Source organism: Peromyscus leucopus, chromosome 7 (assembly GCF_004664715.2).
Source record: "Peromyscus leucopus breed LL Stock chromosome 7, UCI_PerLeu_2.1, whole genome shotgun sequence".
NCBI lineage: Eukaryota > Metazoa > Chordata > Mammalia > Rodentia > Cricetidae > Peromyscus > Peromyscus leucopus.
This window is the reverse complement of record NC_051069.1, coordinates 29,723,684-29,730,894: the sequence shown is the minus strand read 5'-3', so window position 1 is coordinate 29,730,894 and position 7,211 is coordinate 29,723,684.

Genomic DNA, 7,211 nt, shown 5'->3' with positions numbered 1-7,211 from the left:
AGGCAGCTGGCCCCAGAGGGCTCCCAACTTGCCCTTCTTTTTACTGGTTACTATGGCTCACACCGAAATCGGCCCCACTATCAAGCATTGCATTTCTAACATGCTGGTCGTATTGCCGTTCAATCCTCCACAAGAGGCCTTTAAATATTTGAAAAAAAGCTGTCAGGATCCACTTAGCTATTCTGTCTCCAGGTTTGTATTCCCTAGCAATCTCAGCCACTCCCCACATGGCAGGGTATGGTGACCTTGGGCCATCCCATTTCCCTCCTCCAACCGACACACCATTTGTCAACATCCGCACTCAACCGTTGCTCCAGGAATGAAATACAAGGCTCCAGATGTGGTCCAGCCACGGCCAAGCTTAGAGGAAGCTCACGATCACCTCCCCTCTTCGCACTTTGATTAATTTAGCCCAAGACTGTGTCTCCCCTTCCCGCAGCTCCCCACATGGTTGGCTCACATGGCATTTTGTCTGCTAATTCATCTAACTCCGTCACTGTCTTCCCCACAAATCTCCACCTTGTCCCAGAGGGTGATATCATGGTCTTCACGAAACACCTGCCGAAATCCAGATTTGCCACATCCGTGGTGTACTGTCTGTCTAGAAGCGAAGAAATCCATCAGCTGCAGGGAGGAATTTGTTTCAGTTGAACTTGCACTTGGTGAACCCAGGATAACTCTTAAAGATTACTCCTTTTTTTTTTTCCTCTACAGGCCCATGAACCATCTACTCAATAATCTTTTTTCACTGCCCTCTATGGAGCCTTCTTCACCCAAGGTGCTTGCTCAGTGTCTGGACTGAGCAACGGTGACAGGCTGCCTGATCGATCACTGTGGCGTGAGCTTTATGGTGGTGTACAGAGGCCGCCCAGGGAAAAGCAGAGAGGGAGTGCGTCCAAGTACCGAAGACTCAGGGATGCCCAGGGAGGCTGTAAATAGTGTGGCAGAGGGACTTTGAGTCCCTGGGTTTGGAAATTTATTAACAATGAAACTCTATTTCACTCCCTCACACAATGTTTGATTCAAAGAAAATAGGAAAACATCACTGGAATCCCAATTCTGCCGAAGCACTTCCTCTCTCCTATAATTAGGCATTCTAGATTTTTAGTATCATTTTTGTATGTGTTTGTTTCTTCTGATTTCCACAGGCTATTTTTAGGCCAATCATGACTCACTTTTTGAAATGTTTAAAAGAAAAAAAAGGCATTTTCTTCAGCAATCAAATGTTCCTGTCCTCTGGGTGACATGCATTTAGGTAAGTCATAGCCGAGTGACAGATGTGGGGGACCCAGAGGGCACTCAGGAGGAAGGCTCTGCCATGGGAGGAAGGACAATGAGGTGAAAGATCCATATGGGGACCTGCCATCCCTTGTCAGCCCTACCGATAATCCCTACTCAGTCTTCCAAAGAAGAGTTAGATTAAGGTCTGGGCCCAGTCACAGGAAGAGCCTGGAAGATTCTAGAGAGCTATTTCACCCCTGGGAAAACTGCCGGGCCTGGTATTCTGTGGGCAGAGCCCAGGAAACAGTAACTAGGAGATAGAATGGGCTCAAGACAGGAGATGATTCCTTCAGAGCTGTTCTTTGGTGTAGGAAGTCCAGACCAGATAGCAATGTTGTGTTCAACATCTCTCACAATTCTGACTGTGAAATCAGCAAAGAAACACACTGGAAGAATCCCAGCTCCAAAAGGGAAACTGAGTCACAATTTTCAAGGTCTCCTCCAACACCAGAACTCTGGGAAAGGAGGTAACATCTGGAGCACATCTGTACTTGTTTCCTCCTGAGCTCCTGCCAGGGCAGCCTACATTCTCTCCCACCTCCCACACCAAAGGGACTCTGAGCGCCACGGAGAGCTAGATATGGAGCCCTTGCCCACTTCCCTTAAGTACCTAGATCCCACCCCCGGCACCCCCCCCCACCCCCCCCACCCCCGTCAGAGTCTTTCACAGGCCTACTTTCTTCTTTCTGGGAATTTAGACCCTAAGATAGGCATGAGGTTATTGACACATGTATATAGCATATGCTGACATACAATAATACCCTACACAGAGAGAGGGAGGGTGAATGAGCACATGACTCAGGAGGAGAAAGGTCTCAGATCTACTTTGAGCCACCTCTGAACTACATATGCCCACCAATTCTGTGTTACAGTCCCTTGTCTCTATGTCACCAGGACATTTCAGAATCAGTTCCCACACAGGGACCTATGTGACACACTAAAGAGGTCCCAGAAAGGTTGAGAACCTTTGGGACAATGCCACAGTCACAATGTCCTAGGCCCCTGCATTCATCCCTAGAAGTTCCTGCTGAGCTCTGGACACAGAGAGCAGGTGTGGGTACTGCCTTAGTGCCCAACTCACATGGGCCTCATAGCTCTAAGAGGCAGTAAATATTAGCAGACAATTAGAAAAGTGTGTGCTCACACTCCTCAGGTGGATCACACAATTACTCTTCTGGGTGTGTGATTCCGGGATTGAGGGCTCCTGGAGGAGTTGACATATGGCAAGGAATCTGAGGGATGAGGGTCAGGTAAGTGGGTAAGAGGTGGAGACATGGGGGAAGATAAGAGTATTCTGGAGGACTGAAAGATGAACGCCTTGAGCGGGGGTGGGGTGGAGAGCAATAGTTCGGTAGGCACTGGAGACATGTGGTTCCCCAGCCAGCCCTGCCACCCTGACCCTACTGTCTAGAGGGGAACAGGCAGACAGCTCAAGACTCCACAAATAACCACATGGTGACATCCAAGGACATTTTCCAGTATTGGCAGAAATAGAAACAGGACTGACCTGGGGCATTCTTAGGAGTTGGAACTGATTGGACTTGGTGGCTGGCTGAATGGTAGGACTGAGAAACCCTGGGGACATGGGAGGCGTTTTGACTTTGGGCACCAGATGTGTCAGGGAGCCATTCACAGACATGGGGAAGTGGGGAATGATGAGCATGGTCCTTGAGTGTGACTTGGGAGTGCCAGCTTGTCCAACAGTTTCCCTTGGATAGAATGGAGCGAGTCAAGGAAGGTCCCAGGAGCACCTGCTCCTGAAGTGTGTGACCTTGGAGGAACCAGGAAAGACCATGAGTCAGTGCAGGTCTGAGGCACTTAGCGTGGTTTGCTTACAGGACTACAGTGAGCTGTGCTTGGTGGGGTAGGTGGTATCCAGATGTGATCAGAAAGAAGGACGGAGAGCCAGGCGGAGGCAGCAAAGCCAAGGGAATTCGATTTGTCGGAAGCATAAGAGGAGTAATTAAAGAATTTGAGAAGGAATGTTGCATGGTTCGATTTGTTTTCTGAAGAAAAGCTGAGCGGGTCTGTGGAGCAAACGATGGCTTGGTAAGAGTGGGAGAGAACCACGAAGAGGCTCAGAACTTAGGAGCTTGAACCAATGGCACTGTAGGACTCAGGGTGAGGCACAGAGAAGGAGGAAGGATCACCCAGGGTTGATTTTCAGGTTGGCTAACTCACTTTGGGGTCTTCTAGAAACATACTTACAGACATCCAGGAGGTGGTCAGAGGAGCACATCTGAAGCTCAGGAGTGCAGCAAGGATCAGGCCCAGGCTTGAGGCACTTCAAGCTTGGGGCATTACAAAAGCAGGTTGGAGCATCTATGTGTACCTCTCCAGGACAGCTCTGTGCCCTGCTCTGTGCGTAGTCAGCCATGAGTCCTGTTGCATGAAGAAGATCCAGAAGTGTCCCTGACCTTGATTTCCTTTACATTCCCCTCCTCACAACCAAGCCGCAGCTGGACCTATCCACCTTTCCTCCCAGGCCTCCAGAGTTCCCACGCTGCAATAGCCCCTTTGCATCCTGGTCCTATGCTTATCCATCCTGCACCCTCCTGCCCATCTCTCCCACCAAAGCTTGAGTGCACAGATTATGTCTTTGTGGAGTATAACAGTCCCTAGGAGATCCTAGTCACATTAGAACAAGAAACTAGCTCCTGGCCCAGGTGATTGACTCTGCATAAAACTCTCCTATGTCCCATCTTCTTGTTTCTGTTCTCTCCAGCTCCCTCTGCTTCTTCAGCCTTTCATCCTTGAGTCAAAATTCCAGTGCCCAAAAGCCTCCTAAGATTTGACTCTTAGGGCATGGAAGTCACCTACTTGCAGCAGCTCCCCTGACCGTCCTTAGAAGCAATCACTGTCCTTGCTTTTCAATGTCACAGGGCTACCCTTCAACACAGTGCTTCCCTGCTGGATGTCTGATGTCTCTGAAAACCTGTTTATTGTGTGCTGAGTGCTCTCTCTGTGTCTCTGTCTATCTGTCTGTCTGTCTGTCTCTCTCTCTGTGTCTGTCTGTCTCTGTCTTCCTCCCTCCCTCCCTCTCTCTGCTTGTAAGCTGAGATCTCTCCATCATGATACCACAGGGACTACATGCTGCTGGTACTAGGTGCCCACAGTATCTGCCGAATGAATAAAGAAATAAGGCAACAAATTGACATGAGATGGGTCCTCAGTGCTTGGACTGTCTAGCACCAAGCTATAGAGAGAATATGCAATCATGAAGAGAGAGCTGGCTAGAAGAGAAGAAAGAGAATGAGAGCCCCATTAAGGAACAAATCAAGGGCAAAGGGAGTTTCAGAAGGGATGTGTTCTAGTCTCATATCTATCCCTGTGCTAAAAGACCCCAACGAAAAGCAACTCAGAGGAGGAAGGCTTTATTTTAGCCCAGAGTTCTAGGTTACAGTCCATCACTGCTGGGATGTCACAGAGGCAGGAGCTTGAGACTTCTGAAGTCAAGAACAGAGAGAGAGAGAGAGAGAGAGAGAGAGAGAGAGAGAGAGAGAGAGAGAGAGAGAGAGAGCTGGGTGTGGTGGCGCGTGCCTTTAATACTTGGGAGGCAGAGGCATGTGGACCTCTGTGAGTTCGAGGCCAGCCTGGGCTACATAGCGAGTTCCAAGTAAGACCCTTTCTGAGGGGACAGGGCAAAGAGAGACTAAATATGTGTACGCTTTGTAACCAGCTAGCTTTCTCCACCCTTATAAAGTCCAAGGCTCCAATCAGGGAATAGTGTTACCCACTTTAGGTTGAACCTTTCCGTATCAATTCAGACAGTTAAGACAATTCCCCACAGAAATACCCACAGACCAACCTGATCTAGACAATTCTTCCCTGAGACTCTCTTCTCAATGATTCTAGGTTGTGTTTAAGTTGACAATTAAAGCTAAGTATCACAGAGGTATTTAAGCATCAAATGCTGCCTGCCAGAGACTGAGAATGATAGAGTCTAAAGTCGTCACTGCATCCCAAAAGAAAATGGTTGCTAAGGACCTCAGTATGGGCAGACGAACAAGGGTACCAAGGGTGTGTGGTGGGGACATGGGGCCTACACGGGAAATTGAGCTGGACAAGAGGAAGGTGGAGCAGCTGAGAAGAGGAGGCCCTTGCCAAGGCCAGAGCACACAGTAGGGATTCCAAAATGGACCCTCAGATGTATAGAAAGGATTGCTACCCTAGCCCGGCTCACAGTTTAGCCCTCACTAAAATTCGCATTTACTAATTCTACACACACTTGAAGGTGGCATCAAAGGCTCCTGGGGATGGTGTGTGTGTGTGTGTGTGTGTGTGTGTGTGAGAGAGAGAGAGAGAGAGAGAGAGAGAGAGAGAGAGAGAGAGAGAGAGAGAGAAGCTATAGGTGATATGTATGCCTTACCCGTAGGTTCTGAGCAGCTTAGATTAGTCCCCAAAGTGTGCCATACTCACCCTTTAAGGCCCTTTGACACAGAGGCGTCTTAGGCCACCATTCTAAAAGGTGTCTGGCGGATCAGCCATTGCTGCTTGAACCTGGACCCCAGGCAGCTGCCCACCTTCCCCTTGAGCCATACCCTCAGCCACAAAAGGGACACAAAGCACGGCTCTTTCCAGGTGCTATACTTCTGCTATCTTTGGGTGCCAGCCGAGATGGCCATCCCAGCAGCTGCTTGTCTTGGCTCAGATCCAGGGAGGTCCTTGACATGAGCCTAACACTCTGTGAAACCCTAAGCATCCAGTGGACAGAGGGGTTAGGAGAGGCTAGCATGGGAAGGAAAAAGACATGAGTTTCTAAGACCAGAGAAGCAGAGATTCAGCAGCTAGGGCTCCTCTAAGTGCCTCTGACATCACACTTCTCTGCAGGAATTGGCTGCATTAAGATGCAAAGAAGACAGGTCTAAATCCGGGCACTGTCCTTCACCACCTCTGTGACTTAAGTAGGTCATTCACCACCTCTGGGTCAATAAAATGAGGGGGGCAGAGGGAACGGACTCTGAACTCTCAGTCAAAACAGTTCCACCTTTCTCCAAGATATTCCGAATGCCCGGGTCTGAGAAATCCTTGTGTGTGTCTCTCCAGCTCAGCTGCTAGCTCTCAAGAGTGACTGCTTGCTCAGATGTAGCTCCGTTGCTAGAGCTCTTGCCTAGCATACAGCAAGTCTTGGCTTCGGTCCCCAGCATCACGTAACGAAGTGCAATGGAACAGTCTTATAATCTCTGCACTCCAGAGTAGTAGATGTTCAAGGTCATCCTTGAACACATAGGGAGCGAAGGCCGGTGTGGAGTACATGAAACTCTCTCTTAAAATAAAATGTCTGATTGGTAGGGTGACAACGAAATATCCTTGAGAGGTGCTTGGGCCAGTTTTAACCTTTGAGTTGGGGCAATGTGAACCTTTGAATTGGAACATGGTGACAGAGGTCTAAGAGTACTTACTAAGAAACATTTGTTGTCAGATCAAGGGCATCTAGGCACTAGAATCAAATATTCCCTGAGAAAGGAACTGTGGGTTTTTTCTTCAGTTTGGTTTAGATGGGTTATTTTGTTAGTGGTTTGGAGTTTTTGTTTTTGGTTTTTGTTCTTGTTTGGTTGGTTTTAGATGTGTCGTTGGTTTGTTTAGACAGAGTCTCCCTCTGTAGTCCAGGTTGGTCTTAAACTTGCTATCTAGCCCAGCCTAGACTGATCTTAAGCACCTCACTCTCCACTTCCCCAGGGCTGGGATGATAGATGTATGCTGCCATGCCCAGCTAGGAATCATGTCTGAGCACAGTAGGAAAGAGAGGGGGCGAATCTACACCCTCAGAAGGATGAAGACACCCAGAAATCAAAAACCCATCAACAATGGGGCTACAGGGGTGATGGGAGGTGCCAGCATCCTCCAGGCTGCACACTGCTGATCCCAAATAATTCTTAAAAGGTCCGCTTTGGACCGGCTTAAATCCAAAACCCCATGAGGCTATGAAT